Genomic DNA, 16,862 nt, shown 5'->3' with positions numbered 1-16,862 from the left:
AACTTATGATGAGCACCAAGAATGTATGCAGTTGTTAAATCAGTATGTTGAACACCCTGAACTAATATCACATTGCATATTAATTAATTATATTTCAGTTAAAAAAATAGGAGGTGATCATGGAATGTACAATCTTAATGTAGTGGGAATAAAAGGTCAAACACACATACCCAGAGTTGGAAGTCAATAAACAGTTGAAAGCACTCATGCAGATATGATTGATACCACTTGGCGTGGACCATCTCCATCTGCCTCCACTTCAGGCTCTGTGCCTCGGTTTGCTTGAACATAGAGCACAGGCTCTGATTCAAATGGAGACAGGGAGTAAGAGAAGACAGGGATGGGTATGAAGGAGGGCTCTTGACTCCATCTTGCCAAGTTAAATACTTAATGCAGGCAGGAAGCCTCAGCTGTTAGCTTTGAGGCCAGTGGAAGACTCAAGGGCACTTCAGTTTCTGAAGAATATCTTGGGCTGAGAGGAGACCCATTTCTATGCTGAACGGAGCTATGCAGCCATTTTTGTTCATTGTCGAAGGCCTCGACCTCAGAAACACTCTAATGAAATAATTTTATACCTTTATTAGCAATTAAACCCTCTTATATGAAAGCCCCAAATATAAATCTGATGAAAGATGAATGGTTATAGTTGAAGTGGGGGTCAGGGAAGTGGAGCACCCCTGTTCAGCATTCCCTTTGCATGCCACCACAGCAGCCACTGAAGCACCTATGTCCAACGCTTAGGACCTCATGGAATACAGCAGGGGCCCCACTTTAACACTGCTTTGGCCTAGTCCCTCCACCTTATAAATGAAAAAAGAGAAAACCAGAGAGAAGAGACTCATTCCAGTTACAGGGCGTACATGCTCCTTCCTCTTTGAATATGAAACTGGCCCAGGAAGGTCATCTTTGACATGTCTGTGCCCTGCTTCCATCCGCCCAGCAATGGGGAAGGGCAGGCTCTGATTCACCCACACTTTCCCCTGTCTCTTGGGAAACATGTTTCTGAAGCATTCCAAAGGGTGGTGGGAATCTTGAATTTCCATTGTTCCCCAACACAAGCCCTGTATTTCCTAGGCCTGCCATAACCAATCACCACAAACTGAAAACAACAGAAGTTTATTCTCTCACAGTTCAGGAGGGTAGATGTCTGGGTTGAGATGTCAAGACGTCTGCAGGGTTATTTCCTTCTGGAGGCTCAGAGGGAGAACAATTCGATGGCTATCTCCCACCTCCCAGTAGTTTCTGACAATCCTTGGTATTCTTTGGCTTGTTGACATATCACTCCAATCTCTGCCTCCATATTTTAAAATTTTTTAAATTTAAATTCAACTTAATTAACATACACATATTATTACTTTCAGAGGTAGAATTTAGTGACTCATCAGTTGCATACAACACCCAGTGGTCATTCCATCAAATACCTTCCTTAATGCCCATCATCCAGTTACCCCATCCCCCCCACCCACCTCCCTTCCAGCAACCTTCTGTTTGTTTCCCAGAGTTGAGTCTGTTATGGTTTGTCTCCCTCCATATGTACATGGTTTTCTCTGTGTGTCTCTCGGTGTCTGCTCCTTTTTTCATAAGGACACTAACCATCCTAAATCCAGGAAGATTTCATCTTGAGATCTTTAACAAGTTACATTTGTAAATACAGTACTTCCAAATATAGTCACATTCTGAGGTTCTGAGTGGACACGAATTTGGAGGGAACACTATTGAACCCATAGTAAGCCTTAGAGAACTCAAATCCATGACCTCAGTTTCACTGGCTAACATAAGGATCAGCCCCTCTAGCTGAACCAGCACAGTCCCTGCTAAAATTGCTCTTGACAACACAGACCCTTCAACTCCTGCATGCCCTGTCAAAGGTCCCAGCAGGTCCCACTTCCTGTGTCAGTAGAGATAATCCAGAGGAAAGCCTGGTGCCTCTAGATAATACAGGAGATTTTTCTTGCAAGAGGCTGGCCGGAGGTGCCTCCCCTACCCAGTGCTCCCTTGCTCCTCACTCAGCAATGAACTTGGGAAGGGGCTCTTCCTAGCTCTTTCTAAAGTCAATTCAAAAGTTGACAGTGCCTATAAACCAAGAGACAGAAGCTTATCAGTGACATTCCAAACTCTTGGAATCCTACTGTGCTTTCAGATCTGGATCCGAGAGCCAAAACTGAGAGTATCCTGGAACATCTTCAGCTTATGTCCAATCCACTTAAAAGACCACTTATCTGCAGACAAACCTGTAGGCCACGGTTGGAAGAATGTAGTTATTAGGTGATGCAATGGAAGTTTCAGTCAAGGCCCAAAAGAGGCTTCCAGAAACAAGACCTTGGCAAGAATTATGAACTGGAATGAGGCCAATTGCCATGAGATAGCGCCATAGCTCTAGATGGTGACAAGTCTGAACACACTGAAATTGAGATGACTCTGGTTTCTGTGTGCCTATTCACTACACTCTGGCTTTTTGTATCCAAGACTGGCTTCTTCCTGACAATGACTTGGACCAGGAATACATGCTTTCCCTCTTAGTTAGTCAGGACTTTGAGGATACAAACCATTCAACTGCAATAAGATCACAAGTTTTGGCATCAGGTAGACCTGAGTTTGTGTCCCAGCTCTGCCACTTAAGAATGATGTGACCTAACACAAATTACACTAAGCTAATAACAATACTATCTAATGAGATTGTTATAAATTAAATAATAAACTCATATAGGGTACTTAGCACAATGTTAGTACATAGCATGGAGCCAATGGAGATTAGCCATCATTATTGTTGCTATGGTTGCAATATCATAAGGAAAAGAAATTTACACCTACTGTCCCCTCCAATACATTATGCATGCAACAGTTGATGAAGATTTAATAATATCTCTTCTTTCTAATTATTCTCGCCCTGCCTTTCTTGTGACTGAACAAATAATATAAGTTGCTAATGCTTTCTGAGGGTTGTTTACTGCATGCCAGGTACCGTTCTAAGTTCTTCATTTTAACAACCATAGGAGGTAGGTACTATTATCATCTTCACTTTATAGGGGGAAAAAATGAGGCACAGAGAACTTATACACTGTCCAAGATCCAAGTTTAGTAATGGTAGAAGTGCAATTGGAACCAAGGCAGTCTGGCTCAAGAATCTGCAGGCTTAACCTTCCTGATGGAGGTTGGCTAACATTATTCTGTTTAGATTCACTTCTAGGGACCTCCAAGGACTGTCAGCAGGATCTGTTAATTGACAATTTAATCTGACAGACTCACCTGGATTCAAAACTGATTGATCCATTTGATTTAGGTTCAGAAAGTGCACACGAGTTGTCTAAAGTCCTACAATGAGTCTCTGACAGATCCCCAGGCAGCCCAACTAAGACCAGTGTTCCTTGCAAATTCAAAAGAGAGAAGCAGCCTGGATTGCAGTAGGCTCTTCCTGAATGTCTCTTGATTCCTGGGTTTAGGTGCCAGGTCTGGGTTATTCTGCATGCCTGCCTTGGGAACTGAGAATTCTGCATAGAGTCCCAGAGCAAAGCCCCGCCATAGGTACACATGCTGAGGACCGGCTATTACTCCCAGGAGACAGGATGGGAAGAGTTGGAGACTGAAGCTAGATCTCAGGACTCTAGGATGGAGATTCTTGGCCATGAAGGAGACGAAGGAGCACAGAGACCATTCCTAGTCCCTGTGGGATATCCCATGGCCGTCAAGACATTCACCCTAGCCATGGATGAGTTGAGATGGTAGATTCCACTCTAAGTTGGGAGAATGATGTTAAATAGTACATGGGGGTGGGGGTGGCACCACACAAACCTTCTCTAACCTCAGTACAGAAAGAATTTCTTCAAGCTTCTTTGGGAAAAGAGTATTACATGAAGAAAGGACAGGCTATTCTCTTGGAATCTACTGATAGAACTGAATTCCTGGGACCAGTTAAGGTGGGGACAGAAAATTTTTTCCATTTGGTAGCAGTTGATAGTATAACCTCAGTAAAAGTGCCACGGTCACTGAGTGTGTCTGAAGCAATGATAAGCAACAGCAGCAATAACAAAAAAGCTTTAATTCTTGACAAGAGAAATATGAGCCACCCCACTCTGCCTCTCTACCCTGCCAGAAGTAGAGGAAATAATTGAAGGGCTTAGGACACCAGTGGTTCTCATGAACAGAGGCTCTAAATCACAGACAGCTGTGAAAGACAGTCCTCAGGTCCTTGGAAAAAAGTCTGCATAGAGAAGAATATTATCTTTTGTAACTCTCTCAACAATAACAAAAGACTGTTATTATTATTATTACTTCCAATTGATAGATGAAGAAACCAGGACAGAAGGATTGTGTGGTAATCCACTTTCTTTTTGGCTTTCTGCCTGTGTGTACTGGGGGAAACAACAGGCCTCTTGGAAGGATTGGGAAGGGGCTTCTATCTGCCTTTCCATCTTTCATTTCCTTCCATCAAGGAGATGTACCCAATTAGGGAGCCCTGGGTACATGTCCTTCATTCCCTTCCTGGTTCTTGACTTTTCCAGAGTAACCTACTCCCACCCCCACTATTCCTCCTGTAATACACACACACACACACACACACACACACATACACACACACACACATTCTCTGCTTCTCCATCTAGTAAGCCAACTATTACCACAGGAGGAAACCTGCTTTGAACACCTGGGTAAGAGTCACCGACAGATGAATACAGATGTCTAGACTTCAGACGCCTGATTTTGCTGTCAGGTCCCATCAAGCTTTATTAGTAACAAAGCTGATGAATTAAGGCCTACTACTCCATTGGTACAGCTCCATGGCAAGGAGGGGGGCTGGGGGCACTTCAGAAACCCAAAGGCTATCCTGACAATAATAACTTGCCAGACAGCTAGGAGTTTTGCAGACACAAGACCTGAATCCAAAGGATGAACTTTTAATTGCTACTCTACATTGGAGGAAACTAAGGCCCAAGATGATGAGGCAGGAGTTACGATACAAAGGGCCTGTGGAATGTGGAATAAATTTGTATCTTACCACAAGGGCTGTAGGAAGCCATATTTCAGGCAAGGAAAGGAGACACCATCATTTGCCATAACCCTGTACCAGACCCCCACAGTGAAGAATTTGTGTTAGAATTTTCTTCCCAAAGAGAAAGTATTTGAGAAAACTATATGTGTTAACTGTCTTTGGAAACTATTCTTGACATGTGAGGCTGAGGAATGGAAGGGCTTGTTGTTGTTATTTGTTCTGAAAGAAAAAACATATCTGAGCAAGTAGGGGTTGTCTTGTCTCTGCTCAACTTCTTCATTCTTGAGAAGTCAGGCAAGTTGGTGTGGCAGCCCTGGAACGTGTGTGGTCCTCTCTGGCCTCTCAAATGAGTCCCATGGAGCCAGATTTCACTGGTACCTGCTGGTCTTCTGCCCTAAGCTCACAGTTTGATTCTCAACAGATTCCTCATCATCATTAGCAATTTCCTGTTCTCAGGATATACTGGCCACTTGACATGGTTAAACTCAAACAATTTCAAAACAAGCCTATGAGGTAAGTACTATTATAATTTCTACTTTACAAGTAAAGAAATTTAAGCAATCTAGTCAAGGTTAAGAAAGTAGGATTTGGCAGAGCAGAAACTTGAATCCCAGTATATTTGACGCCAGATTTCAAGCTCTTAACCACAAGACTCCCCTTTGCCACATAGCAGGGGTGCATAGTTGGTGTCAAGACTATCAAGAGCAATCCTGTGTGAAATGTTTGGGGTGTATTTGAGGAGGGGAATAGCTTTGATGGGACTAAAAATTAAATGCCCTGATGTAGGCGCATGTGGAGAACCAAAAGCTCATCAGTACCGATAGGATTGCACAGCAATGCTTAAGATAGAAAATGTCTTCATGAGCTTCAAATCCCGGGTCACTCAGAACAATGCGGAAACCTCTCCTTAGTAATCCATATGCAAAATAAATAAGTGAACAAACAAACATTTACATCTTTATCTTTAAGCATACTTCACACAACAGAAATAGGGGCAAATGGCGACTGCTTCATGCAATTCAGTGTTTATGGAGTGTGTATTATGTACTAGACACTGGACACAGAAATGAATCAGTTACAGCCATTGCCCTGACAAGGCCTATTGAGTACTTGGAAGGGCAGAAGTTTAGAACTAGCTACACCACCATGTCCAGATTGAATAGATGTGATATGAACACAGTGTCCATCAGAGCACAGAAACCTGATCAGTTTTTTTGTTGTTGTTGTTTAGAATTTAAGGAAGATTTCACAGGGGCAGGGATATTATGATTGAGCCTTGAAAGATGAGAAGAGTCAGAAAATAGGAAAGATATTCTGGAAAGGAAGATGGTTTGAAGACCAAAAGTATGAGCAGAGAAAGAGAGAGAGAGAGAGAGAGAGACCTGTGAGAAATATCATATGTCTGGAATGAAAAGGACAAATGGAAATTTTGCAAGGGATATAAGCAGGGGTCAGATCACAGAGTGCCTTGCCTACCAAAATAATGAGCATACACTTGATCCTGTGTATTTTGCAGTTCATTTGGAAGCAGTGAAAATCACCATTTGGCATACATTTTTGGAAACATGTACCAATGTTAAAGTGTAGGATAGACTGGAGGGTAGAGGCAAGAGGTAAGAGTAAAAGAACACTGAGGAGCCAATTTAATAGTCCAAATTATTGACAATAAGGGCCTCAGCCCCAGCAGTGGTAGGAAGAATGAAGAGAATTGGTACTGGACAGATCCGTCTGGAGTAGAATAGACAGTTTGCCGACTAATTGGACATGGAGGAAAAAGAGCAGGAAGGGAAGACCCTAAGGTGTCCAGTGTTTGTGAAAGGACAGAGAGTCAGTGATGTCCTGAATCAAGATGGGAAACTCAGGAGGAGGAGCAACAGTGGGGTGTGGGGAAGATAATGGATTCTGCTGGGGATATGTTGTGTTTGAAATATTGCCGAACAGATGCAAAATTGGAAAGCAGTTGGATGCAGAAGCCTGAATCTCTGAAGATAGAGATAGAAATGTGTGAATCATCATCATTTTGTGGTAATTGAGGGTCCCAGAGAAGACAGGAGGAACAGAAGGGGCAGAACCCTAGGGAGGAACTATTAGAGAAAGAGGCAAGAAAAGGAGATTAAGAAAGAATAGCCAAAGACAAACTGAGGTGATAGAGATGAAGGTGTTCCAAGTCTTGTGTCAAATGCCTCAGAGAGACTGAACGTTAATGTGCTACTGAGTCACTTGAAGAGCTTGTTAAAATGAAGATTTGGGCCCAGTAGGTAGGCCCTCCAAGTCCTCATATGTAACAAGTTTCCAGGTGATGTTCTTGATTCTGTCCACATTCGAATAGCGAGGAGGGAGAATGAAGACAGAGATAAAATCATAGAATTTAGCACTTAGGAGACCACTGGGGACCTTTGAGGGGTTTTAATAAAGTGGCAGTGGTTGAAGCTTTGGATGAAGAGTGGCAGGACACTGAGAAAGATCAAAGCAACGATGGAGCCAAGATATTTCAGAGGCTCAGCAAGGAGAAGACATGTAGGGCAGTGGCTGCACAGAAAGGCAAAGGCAGGAGCACAGAAATGTGGGCATGTTTGTAGGAAGGTGAGAGAGGCAGTGAAGAGGAAGTGGACATTCATTCTAGAAAAGGTGGGAAGGCACAGGCTTTGTCCTCTTACCTCCTTCCAACACACTCCTTCTAAGGCAAAAGGGAAGGAAGGTAGAGTTTTGAGGATGCAAGAAAGGGACTTTTATCACTAATATCTTTTATTTTCTCAAAGAAGTCAGAACTAAAATTATCTGCTGAAAACAAAGTAAACTGGTTTTGGAGGGCAGGAGACAACAGTAATGATTTGGGATCGCCCCTGCAGAGGGTGGCAAAAAGACATGATGCAGATAAGAAGATGTGAGATAAGATAGTGATTCTAAAAATGAAGTAATAATAAGAAAAACAATTCATAATAATCCTATTTGTATAATAATCCATTACATATAATATTATACTTATCATGTGAGAATCCATTTTGGGACCTCAGAATCCAGAGAATTTTAGAGTTGGAAGGGATTTATTCTCAAAACAGAACTACCAAAGCCATAAAATCAGCACTGCACAGGACTATGACATGTCCACCTTCATTCTGGGGGAATCTTTAACTGTTGTTGCTCCCAGCTCTGGGCATAGACCTCTTGGTCCTCACAGAATTTCCCTACACCTCCTCACCTCATCAAGCTTAATTTAGTTCCCAGTCACACCAATTTCAGCCTATTCTGCTATTTTATAACAGGCAAATCTTTCTTTGCAATCTTCCTTTTGGAAAAGATCTACAAATAGGGTGCCTGGGAGATGAAATTTTATTTATTTATTTATTTTTTTTTTTATTTTTTTAATAATAAATTTATTTTTATTGGTGTTCAATTTGCCAACATACAGAATAACACCCAGTGCTCATCCTGTCAAGTGTCCCCCTCAGTGCCCGTCACCCACTCACCCCCACCCCCCGCCCTCCTCCCCTTCCACCACCCCTAGTTCATTTCCCACAGTTAGGAGTCTTTATGTTCTGTCTCCCCTTCTGATATTTCCTACCCATTTCTTCTCCCTTGCCCTCTATTCCCTTTCACTATTATTTATATTCCTCAAATGAATGAGACCATACAATGTTTGTCCTTCTCCGATTGATTTATTTCACTCAGCATAATACCCTCCAGTTCCAACCACATTGAAGCAAATGGTGGGTATTTGCTGTTTCTAATGGCTGAGGAATATTCCATTGTATACATAGACCACATCTTCTTTATCCATTCATCTTTCGATGGACACCGAGGCTCCTTCCGCAGTTTCGCTATTGTGGACATTGCTGCTAGAAACATCGGGGTGCAGGTGTCCCGGCGTTTCACTGCATCTGTATCTTTGGGGTAAATCCCCAACAGTGCAATTGCTGGGGTTGTAGGGCAGATCTATTTTTAACTCTTTGAGGAACCTCCACACAGTTTTCCAGAGTGGCTGCTCCAGTTCACATTCCCACCAACAGTGCAAGAGGGTTCCCTTTTCTCCACATCCTCTCCAGCATTTGTTGTTTCCTGCCTTGTTAATTTTCCCCATTCTCACTGGTGTGAGGTGGTATCTCATTGTGGTTTTGATTTGTATTTCCCTGATGGCAAGTGATGCACAGCATTTTCTCATGTGAGTGTTGGCCATGTCTATGTCTTCCTCTGTGAGATTTCTGTTCATGTCTTTTGCCCATTTCATGATTGGATTGTTTCTTTGCTGTTGAGTTTAATAAGTTCTTTATAGATCTTGGAAACTAGCCCTTTATCTGATAAACACAAAATGGATGAAAGATCTAAATGTGAGACAAGATTCCATCAAAATCCTAGACGAGAACACAGGCAACACCCTTTTTGAACTCAGCCACAGTAACTTCTTGCAAGATACATCCATGAAGGCAAAAGAAACAAAAGCAAAAATGAACTATTGGGACTTCATCAAGATAAGAAGCTTTTGCACAGCAAAGGATACAGTCAACAAAACTAAAAGACAACCTACAGAATGGAGAAGATATTTGCAAATGACGTATCAGATAAATAGATGAAATTTTAAAAGTCACATCATCGTCTTCTCTATCAGGTGAAGAGAGCAAGTCACTTTGGAAGGGTTTATTAATGGGGCTTGGGGACATATTATTTAAGGGGCCTCCCTTTGTCTGTATAAGACCCAAAGGCTATCTCCCTGGCACTGAAGAAAAGCTGAAACAGAAGTGTTTATGGCTAATGTTTTCTATGGTTTACTGAAGCTTTGTGGTACTTCTGCTTCTCTTGGCACCAGAGCTCTGGAGAAGGTTTTGAACAAATTGTATAAAAAGCTCAGAGGTCTCCTAGGAAGAAAGGTCCTGAGACCTCCAGCTACTTTTTCATGAAATTCAAAGTTTAGGGACATGCTGGCATGGCCCTCACCAGGGAATGTTGGTAGGAAAGAGTCACCAAAACCCCACAAATCTCGAAGCTATCCAGAACCTGACCACTTCTCACCAGTTCTCATGTCCGCTATGACCACCCTGGCCTGACACCAGCCTCTGTCTTCTGGATTACTGAAATTGCCTTTTAATTGTTCTCCATGCTAAACCTCTGAACACCAATCCTCTATTTCCAAGATGGCAGCAAAGTGATGCCTTCCCAGCTTTAAAACCCAGGGCAGCCCTGGTCACTCCCTGGTTGATATCACTCAGAGAAAAGTCTGGAGTCCTTACAATAGCCTACAAGGCCCTTTATGAGCTGAACCCCATCAACTGTTTGATATCTCCTACTACCCCCTCCCTGTTCATTCACTCTGTTTGAGCCCACTGTTTCTTTGCTATTCCTCAGACAGGCCAGGCACCTCCAGACTCAGAGCCTTGGCGCCCTCTGTTCCCTCTGCCTGGAATGTTCTTCCCTCCACTGTGAAAATGGTTTACCCCCTCAACCTCCTTTTGAGGCCTTGAATCACAACCAACTACACTTGCAATCCTGTGTCGTCCTTCATTTCCACCTCCCTCCTCTCTGCTTTTATTTTTCTCCCCAACACTTCACATTCTCATGAATCCTTTGAGCCACTTACTTGGCTTATTGGGTATGCTCCCCACTGAATGTAAGCTCTTGGAAGTCAAAATTACTGCTTGTTTTGTTCTTTTTTTGTATTCTTAGTGCATAGGGCCTGGAGATCAGTAGGTACTTGATAAGTGTTACATCAGTGAATAAACACAGGACCAAAGTCCTCTATAGGGATCTAAAGCATGACCTGTGAGTCCAAATGCACGTAGGGGCTCAGCAGGCAGTGACTAGAAACATTATAAAAGATGGGAAGCAGGGTGCACTAGAGAGTCCCTAGCCATCAGCTCCAGCTGGTCATTGCTGGACAATGATGTAGGCAAAAGAGAGCCAGACCTTCACATCTCTTTTTAAGAGAAACCATAAATATTATTTTTATATAAAATGTCATGATTTTGTTTTTGATGACTAGGTGTCTAGCCTAAAAAGATCAAGGAAAATGGCCTGGCCCCATAGAGCATGTGGCTGAGGCCAGAAGTCCCTCCACACCTGGTCATCTTGCCTAAGTGAAAGTCTTCAGAATGACACATGAGCCCAAACAAGGGCCAAGGAGAAAGGAGGCAACAAGAGAGGTGTGCTTTGGCAAAGGTGGGTGTCTGGGGTGTTTAAATTCAAGAGAGTGCCAGAAAAGCTGCTTGCATGAGTTAGAACAGTCCATATTATTAACATGCCCTTTCTCTCCAAGTTGATTCAACCCAATACTGAATTAAATACCAGTAGGCTTTTTTTTTTTTTAAGATCTCAAAAAGCTGTTTCTAAAAAGCTTTCTAAAAAGAAAGCTTTCTAAAAAGCTTTCTACAGAAAGGCAAAGGAGCTAGAATACCCAAAAATAATTTTGAAGAAGAAGAAGAAAGGAAGAGATCCCACATTATCTGATATCAAGACTTACTACAAATTTATAGTAATCAGGACACGTGATATTGGTGAAAAATTAAACACATAAATCAATGGAATAGAATGAAGTATCCAGAAATAGACCAAGGCAGATATGATCAGTTGGTTTTCAGCAAAAAAAAAAAAACAAAACAAAAAACAAAAACAAACAAACAAACAAAAAAACCAGTCCAATAAAGAGAGGATAGTCCTTTTTAATAAATGATGCTGGAAAAATTGGACGTTCCTACACAAAAGAAAGTGGACCTCAATCCATACCTCATATTTTACTTTTAGAAATTTACTCAAAATGGATTATAGACTTAAAAACAAACTGTGAAACTCTAAAATTCTTAGAAGGAAATCTTTGTGATCTTGAGTTTGGCAGAGTTCTTAGAAATGACACCAAAGGCATAATTTATAAAAGGAAAAATGGATAAGATGGACTTGATCAAGATAAAACCTTTTACTCTCTGCAAGGCATTGTTTAAAGAATGAAAGAAAACCCAAAGATTAGGAGAAAAAAAATTGCAAATCAGACATCAAACAATGAACTTGGATCCAGAACATAGAAAGAATTCTCAAAACTCAACAACAAAACAAAAAGCTCAGAAAAAAAAAAAAATGGGCAAAAGATTTAAGCAGACATGTTATCAAAGAAGATATATATATATATATATATATATATATATATGCAGATGAAAAAGAAGCACATAAAAAAATGCTCAACATCATTAGTCATTGGAGGAGGGTAAATTAAAACCACAATGAGATACCAATACATATATATTAAAACAGTTAACTTTTTCTCTTAACTGCCAATATCAAGTACTGACAAGGAAGTAGAGCAAATACACCCCTCACCTATAACCTACTAGATGGCCTACTATTCCTACTGTGGGTAGGAATATTCAATGGTACAACCACTTCGGAAAATGGTTTGGCAGGCACTTGCTGTATGACACAATTTTACTCTTAGGCATTTACCCAAGAAAAATAAAATATATCTAATAAAATATATCTACACAAAAAACTTGCATGTGAATGCTCATAGTAATTTTCTTTATAATTGCCAGAAACTGGAAAGAACCCAAACATCTTTCAGCTGGAGAATGGATAAACAAATCTATACGCTGGATTACAATGAGCAATTGAAAGGAACTATTGATAAACACAACATAAATGAACTTCAAACACATTGTGCTAAGTGAAAGAAGAGTCTATATGATTTTATATAAAAGGTAAAACTATAGGGATGGACCAGATTAGGGGTTGCCAGGGGCAGGGGACAAAGGGGCAGGAGGAGAGAATTCTCCTTTACCTGAGTGTAGTGGTGACGTGATTCCATGACTCTGTGCATTTGCCAAAAAGTATAGAACTGAACACCTCCCCCAATTTTTATTGTATGTAGTAATAGTACCTACTATATATTCTGTAATAATAGTACCTATTCCACATCCTTACTTTATAATAACGGCACATACTTCATACCTACTCCATACTCAGAGGATGAAATAAGACACGTACCAGACTCACATCATTTGGGTGTTCATTTTGGTTTCTTAGTTTTAGGTGAAGACAAGCACTTAGCACAGGCCTGACACATAGCAAGCACTATGAAAAGCTTTACTTAACATCACCAGGAAGCAGCACTGTGCTGTGGTTAAAAGCGTGACTCACACACGAACTGAGACCATTTGTATCTCCATCCCAATTTGCCACTAATTAGCTAGTGGACCTTGGCAAATTACTTCATCCCAGTGGACCTTAATTGGTAAAATGAGGATAATCATGGTGCCCGCTTTCAAGGCATGGTAGGCAGAAGAATGGAGGGCCACATGCTTCCTCCTACACCTGTGAAGATGCTATCTTACAAAGGGAAAAGGGATTGAGTTTTTAGATGGAATTAAGTTTGCTAATCAATTGGCCTTCAGATAGGGAAATCATGCTGAATCATCCAGTGAGCCCAATGTAATCACAAGGCAGGAGGGAGACAGAGAAAAAAAGTCAGAGGGAGGTGTTGACTCTTGAAAAATGGTCACAGAGAGGCATCAGGCTAGCTTTCAGCACGGAGGAAGGGGCCAGGAGCCAAGGACTGTGGGTGATCCCATGTAGCTGAAGAAGGCAAAGGAAAGGAGTCTTCTCTGAAGCTCTAGGAAAGAATGCAGCCCTGCCTACACCTTAGTTTTAATGAGACCCTTGTTGGACTTCTGACCTCCAGAATACTTGTGTTATTTTAAGATATTAAGTTGTAATTTGCTGCAGCAGCCAAAGAAAACAAAGGTCAGTACATATAAAGTGCTTAAAAGAATTCTGGGCCTGAGATGCGAGGTCAATAACACACCCTCCCTTGATGATGAGGAGGAAATTGCTGATTATCACTCCCATTATCAGTTCCCCCACTTCTGTTCATGCCTGCACAAGTCACACCACTCAAAGCTACATCTCTGACACTGTTCTGGACGCTGGAGGCACAAAATGTGAAAGAAATACTCTGTGGCCCTCACTCTGTAGCCAGGAGTTCACAGTCTACAAGCTGTAAAGAAGTCATTTTGCTACAAAGTGGCGAGATTAACAAAGAAAAGAATCTAAGGGTGCAGGGCTCCTGCCCACTGTTCCAGAAGGTGTGCTGGCTGAGTGAGGATTAATCTGGCCTGGCTTTCCCAGAATGTGAAGCAAAAGAAAATATCTGTGGTTTTCTGATATGATGACTATTTGTGCTTCTCCTGTGGATTGGGCCTATGTGGGAGAGCTGGGGGAATCAGAACTCACAGCCAAAATGGAAACTTCAAGGCAAACTTTAAACCTGTTGTAGCAAGTGCCATTTAGAAAGGGCAGGAAGATTAAGAATGAGCCAGGAGACCATCATGGGACATCTTGTTTCAATTATTTACTTTGGAGCTCCACCGTACCATCTCCTCCCCCCAACGAGGCATAATCAATAAAGATAGAACATGTTAGGGATCCCTGGGTGGCACAGCGGTTTGGCGCCTGCCTTTGGCCCAGGGCGTGATCCTGGAGACCCGGGATCGAATCCCACGTCGGGCTCCCGGTGCATGGAGCCTGCTTCTCCCTCTGCCTGTGTCTCTGCGCCTCTCTCTCTCTCTCTCTGTGACTATCATAAATAAATAAAAATTAAAAAAAAAAAAAGAACATGTTAGGTGCTGACAGTGGTGTGGGCAGTAGACGATCAGAAGGAAAATAGATCAAATTGGGCTGGAGAGGCCACTCCACGCTTCATGATCTTGAGCTACCTTTGTAAGGAAGGATTGTCTAAGTGCACATGCTTATCTACACCTATGCACACTCTTGTATACACACATACACACCACCACCCTTGGTCCCCTCCAACTCTCCGACATTTACAGCCTTGTGGGGAGAAAAGGAGGAGCAAGGAGTAAAGGATGCCTTCCAGCTCCTTGTGGCCATTCATTCAACCAACATTGATTCATTAAGCATCTGCTTTGTCATGCCAGGAACTTTCTAGGTGCTAGAGACAGGTAAACAACACAGTGTCTGCGCATGAGGAGCTCTCTGTGTAGCAGGAAGGGCAAAGACAAAAGCTGGTGATCCCAACACCAAGCCACCAGAGGGAAAAGAGCAGCGAGCACCGGTACTACAGCAGCTCGGGATGAAAATGCCTCACAACCTGAAGGGGTCAGAGAAGCTCCCCAAGGAGGTGACCTTTGGCCTGGGCTTGGAGGCCCAGAGCTGCTGGACCATTGGCCGACCCAACCACAAGCAAAGGAGCCTGTGATTTAAAGAAAGCCGAGGTAGAACTAGGGGCTGGCCCTCTTCCCTTCCCTACATCCACCCAGAACTTCAGCCAGTAGTTCAGACCTTCCCATACTAATGGTGTCGATCACACCACACACAACTGACCTGGCTTGTTAACGTTGTGCCGCATGTAGCCAGCAGAGCACCCAACGTATGAGTAGACAAGGTGCAATACGCCTTGCTAACCACTCACAGATGCATGAGGCAGGGAGACAGAGAAAAGAGATCCATCTGGGGATGAACCCTCCTCACTCTGCCACCTGACGGTGGGAGGAGCTTGCCTTGACTGCGTTGCTTTCTGAGTCTCTGCTTCCTCATCTATAAAATGGGAAACATGGGAGTATTGTGAAGAGACAGCAAAATGGACACAGATGCAGATACTGTAAGAATTATGTATTAATATTCAGCAAATGTTAATTGAGAATATCCACGAGCCATTCTGGTAAGATCTGGAATTGCAGTTGTGGACAGACTAAATTCCTCGTCTCATTTCTGCCCCACGACTGTCTTCCTGAGGCCTGCCGTAGGAGAGCTAAGGACTCCAGGTTCCATCTACTTGCTAGAACACTAACAGAAGCTGAGTGATCACTGGGTGCCAGCCACTGCCTTTCTCACCTTGTGGTGAGTTCTGGGTGAAAGTCAGCTGCACCTTCCCAGGGCAGCAGTGGAGGCAGCCAGGAGCCCATCAAAGTGAAAGAGGATTGGGCAGGTGGCTCTGGTCCCAGCTCAGCTCCTGACCTGCCACCAAAGGTTGCCCAGTCTCCGGGCTTCAGTGTCCCCATCTGGCAGGGAGGAAGTCAGATGTGATGGTCTCTCTACAACACTTTCTCACTCTTGGAGCACAACAGAGCAGCCTCCATGTACCCACATCAGAGGAGGCAGAGACTCACTAGCCATGATGCCCTGTCCACAGGGGCTTCCAGTCTGATGGGGAAACTGGAACACACAGCACAAGACAATATGCGCTCGGTGCAAAGTGTGGAGGGGGTCTTGAAAGCTAGGTGTTGCCTTTGGGTTCAGAGAAGATCTCTACATAATGGATGGTCTGGGAGAGCTTCCAGCAAGAAGTGGACTCCAGATTCTATTTTGATCCTATGTTTAGGGCCTAGGGTCAGAGCAGTGGGGCATCAGGCAAATTCCCAACCACCAAACCATTTTCATTCATTTAACAAATGGTTGAGCATCTGTGTATGCTCCCCTTCTAGGAAAAGTAGAAAATTGTGTTGTCCCTCAGTATTCTGGAGAAATTCTAGGATCTCTCCTGTGGGAATCCCAATTTCAGTCCTATCGTGTTCCCATTTGGGTCTCAACAACCTGGCTTCTCTATCTGTGTAAAGGCTTCCCAACCCATGCAGTGTGCTTGCTGCTATCCTCATGTTCACTTCTGGGGATGCGGAGTGCCATTCTGTCCTGCTTCTTTGTTGGTCTCTCCCACTCTCTTTGCAGATACTGACATCTCTCATGCATGAGACACAGGTAAACCCTATGATCTAGCAGCAGGCTCAGGAGTCAACATACTTACACTGCAGACAGAGTTTAAGAAAATGTTCTCAAATGCTCACATTCACACATTCACCCTTACGTCCTCATGAGCTCTCTTTCAGAAAAAAAAAAAAAAATTAACTTGGGTCATTTATCATCTTCCTTTTTTTCCTAAAGGACATTT

This window comes from Canis lupus, chromosome 10 (assembly GCF_011100685.1).
Source record: "Canis lupus familiaris isolate Mischka breed German Shepherd chromosome 10, alternate assembly UU_Cfam_GSD_1.0, whole genome shotgun sequence".
Lineage (NCBI taxonomy): Eukaryota > Metazoa > Chordata > Mammalia > Carnivora > Canidae > Canis > Canis lupus.
This window is presented reverse-complemented; position numbering follows the sequence as displayed.